Here is a 3,099-nt window from a genome sequence, read left to right as displayed (position 1 = left end):
GAGGTTCAAACCCATGTCACATTCTGAGAACACTTGGTTCTAAAGAATGTATTGTTGAAGACGCAGTCTGTCTCCACATGGAGCTAATGTTGTTTGTTACTACTCGTACTTCAACAAGACATTGTACAMGTTTGGTTTTCACCACACCCTCACATACAGCTATTACTGTGGAACAAGGAGTTTTGTTTAGGCATGCCCAGAGAATACCTTCTCATAGGACTCCCCCACCTGTTTGAGTCGTTTCCCAGGGTAAGCTGCTTTGGGTGTCAGAGTTCTCCATTCTCTCTGCTCCTCCAGTTCTTCCAGGTTTTCACTCAATGGGAACACCACGGCCGTCACTATCTGAACAAGCCTTCTACAATTTCTCATGTTAAAATAGATTTTTTTTAACCTAACCTGAATCTTAACCACACTGCTAACCTTATGCCTTACCCACAACCTTAAATTAACTTTGCAACTTGGCCATCTAGTGGGAACAGAACGACCTGCAGTAGTCATGGCGAGATGAGCATTAGGTCAACAGCCCATCACTGCCACCTTCTGGTAGAGCGTCAGATGGGACAGGTAACCTTGGTAGAGCGTCAGATGGGACAGGTAACCTTGGTAGAGCGTCAGATGGGACAGGTAACCTTGGTAGAGGATCAGATGGGACAGGTAACCTTGCAGGTGATGACAAACTAGTGTTTGCAGGTGATGACAAGCTAGTCTCGTGGGGCCCATCCTTCCAAATATTGTATCGTTGGGTGTCAGGCTAAAAGCACGCAGGCAAATAGTTTGAAAAGAAAACCTGACTAAGTTGTTTAACATCTGTTCAACTTTATTTGTTATCCTTTCAATGCAATAATAACGTTGAGAAAGAGGCAGGACATACAGGAACAAGAAGGGCTCCAATGACATGCTGCTACACAATAAATAGGAAGGACATCTGACTGGAGACTTGAACAGCAGGGGGGCCAGTGGGGCCTTGGTTGATTAGCACACCTGAACACAGAGAGATGAACTGGGAGAGGAGTTAAGAGAGGTGAGGTGCCCCCCCCTCTAAAAATCATAGAAGCATCTCAAAATGGCACCCTATTCCTCATGGGTCCTGGTCAAAAGTAGTGCACTATAAATGGCTCCCTATTCCCTACATAGCACTCTGGTCAAAAGTAGTGCACTATAAATGGCTCCCTATTCCCTACATAGCACTCTGGTCAAAAGTGGTGCACTATAAATGGCTTTCTATTCCCTACATAGCACTCTGATCAAAAGTAGTGCACTATAAATGGCTCCCTATTCCCTACATAGCGCTCTGGTCAAAAGTAGTGCACTATATAGGGAATAGAGCCATTTGGGACACATGCACTATATAGGGAATAGAGCCATTTGGGACACACACAGGGGTGAGATATAGGTGCGCTCGAAGCATTGTGATTCATTCCAGTCCAACAAGGGAAAAAGGAAGATGACAGGATTACAMCTCACTGGCCCCTATCACTCCGGAGACAGAAAAKATAATATAACGAGACCACGGTGTGTAGACAGTAACGGGGGAAAGGGRRGGGGGGGGGGGGSGGGACTTTCTGACGACGACCGGCCAAGATCAGGGAACCCCGTATGTATCTAGCGTCTCAAAGTAGGAGTGCTAACCTAGGAGAAGTTCTACCCTCTTATGCGTACGATTTACAAGGGGGGGGGGGRCGACCTCATCCTAAATCAGCTCTACTCCGAGACATTTGGTGAATATACAGATCCCGATCTCCTGTAGTCACCTATTAAAAACACAATGCTCACACGGCCCGCTACGTACAGCAAGACCGCGTCACCTAACAGTTATACCATTACAGATCATCTTCTAACATGGGACGAGTCCCAAATGGTACCTTTATTCCCTTTATAGTGCACTACGTTTGAGGAAATGGGATCCCATTTGGGGGGGGGGGGGACGCATCCAAGCTCTTCAACCTTAACGACGTATTAGAATGGAATCTGTAACTTTAACAGACTAGATATTAGGATATACACCGCATATTTATTTTACGAGGTCATCGTCATTCCCTATGTTAAATGAACAACAACAACGCTAAACTAAGTATAATCCAGAACACATGATAGTAACTATACAAGCCCAGCAAGCCAAAACAACACAATGTAGCACCTTCCTTCTCGACTTCCTTCTGTCCTTARAACTAGGAAATCAAACAACAACAATAGAACTGGCCAACACTGACTAATAATAAGTCAATAACACAACAATTAAATGCTTTAAGTATGTTTGACTTTAAACAACATTTGAGGTTATGAGAGACAGAATTAGGTTGGACTATTGTCAATGTATGAACATAAAATAGGACTACATATTGATAGTACAGGAAAACTTAATTAACAAGGTTTTTCTCTTGGGGCCAACAAAGTACTTTTACATTTATTAAAACAGGAATATAGACCCCTTGAAACACTTCAATGGAAAACGTACCTTACAGAATGTGTGTTTTGCTCCATTTTTGATTTTAACTCCATGGCCATTAATACCTCAGTGTGACAACAGAACAAATGAGAACTACGAAATTCTCAAAAGAACGGAATAATTGGCTTTTACAGAAGTCTTTTACAGAAATTATCCTAAAAAAGGAGATTGACTGCTTGTGTTCCTAACTCATTTCAACATACAATACTATCTGCCTTTATCAATGAAAAAAATAAAATAAAAGGACATTCACTGGGTACCTCCCTACCTCTCGTGCTGAACCATAGCTCTGGTCCAGGGCATTAATTCATCCACTAATTCCTTAGTGGAGGAAACAACACCCTGGACCAGAGCTACCTCAAGTCCAGCTATTTTAAAACGTGGTATAAAGAAAGTATCTGAGGTTGTTCTCTAGCTAGTTACCCTTCCCAGTCCCTAGTCAAATCAATCCTGCAACCTCTGCACCTTCGTAATATCATCACTGCCCTCCCTCCACCTACCAGTTCCATTTCTACACCTGTACCTTCGTGTAGACAGACACGATACAAACTCAACGACCGTCCGTAGAATGCTTTCACTGGCTAAAAGGAAACAGTCTCTAGACTAACGCTGTGTAAACTTCTCGGGAACATAACCTGATAGATAAATCGCTA

At 43.1% G+C, this 3,099-nt stretch overlaps 1 long non-coding RNA gene across 1 annotated transcript; it reads right to left on the bottom strand.

Moving 5' to 3' along the window:
• Positions 1-796: 796 nt before the first annotated feature.
• Positions 797-3,099, bottom strand: LOC139024132 (uncharacterized). Its single transcript, XR_011475390.1, has 2 exons — positions 2,804-3,099; positions 797-2,733 (listed from the first exon to the last, which is right to left on the bottom strand). It is a non-coding gene; the product is annotated as an uncharacterized lncRNA (long non-coding RNA).

Source organism: Salvelinus sp. IW2-2015, unplaced genomic scaffold (genome assembly GCF_002910315.2).
Source record: "Salvelinus sp. IW2-2015 unplaced genomic scaffold, ASM291031v2 Un_scaffold1056, whole genome shotgun sequence".
NCBI classification, from domain to species: Eukaryota; Metazoa; Chordata; class Actinopteri; order Salmoniformes; family Salmonidae; genus Salvelinus; species Salvelinus sp. IW2-2015.
The sequence above is the reverse complement of the archived record's forward strand: the minus strand, read 5'-3'. Positions and strand labels throughout refer to the sequence as shown.